This window comes from Entelurus aequoreus, linkage group LG11, assembly GCF_033978785.1.
Source record: "Entelurus aequoreus isolate RoL-2023_Sb linkage group LG11, RoL_Eaeq_v1.1, whole genome shotgun sequence".
NCBI classification, from domain to species: domain Eukaryota; kingdom Metazoa; phylum Chordata; class Actinopteri; order Syngnathiformes; family Syngnathidae; genus Entelurus; species Entelurus aequoreus.
In genome coordinates, this window is record NC_084741.1 from 64451103 (window position 1) to 64451660 (window position 558).

The following is a 558-nucleotide window of genomic DNA, read 5'->3' on the forward strand; positions in this document are numbered from 1 at the left end:
TCTCTCAAATAACTGAGTGAGACCTTCTTCTTACTAAAAAGGGTCCGCTTTAAGCCTGGGTTAGTCCCCTCCGACTTGTTCCCCTTTCAGGCGCCTAGTGAAACACTAGGTGGTATTTTCAAGAGTCAACCACAAGCTTGTTGTCTTCCTTCGTCGCGAGCGAACAATGGCAGAGTGTTATTGCAGCTGGAAGAAATCGATGTGTCACAGCTTTGGTAAAGGAGGAAGTCCCATCTTAAAATGTTTTAAATAGACCCCCCTTTTAGACCACTTGATCTGCCGTCTCTTTTCTGCTCTGCCCCCCTCTCCTTCGTGTAGAGGGGGGGGGGGGGGCACAGATTAGGTGACCACAGATGACGCGCTAGCTGTTCAAGGTCGGGACCTGGGATGGACCACCATCAGTTGGGGACGTCTCTGCGTTTCCGACTTGTCTCCACTAGAGTCCTGGCCCCACTATGGACTGGACTCTCACACTATTAACTAGATCTACTATGGACTGGACTCTCACACTATTAACTACATCCATTATGGACTGGACTCTCACACTATTAACTAGAT

General features: G+C 48.9%; 1 protein-coding gene across 1 annotated transcript in view; it reads left to right on the forward strand.

The window, feature by feature from the left end:
* The window catches only part of sim1a (SIM bHLH transcription factor 1a), a 42495-nt gene extending 42233 nt beyond the window's left edge, over positions 1-262 (forward strand). The window contains 1 exon segment of the mRNA XM_062064337.1: positions 1-262. This exon segment is cut by the window's left edge and continues 804 nt beyond it. The gene's annotated coding sequence lies outside the window, so the exon portion shown is untranslated.
* Positions 263-558: the final 296 nt, after the last annotated feature.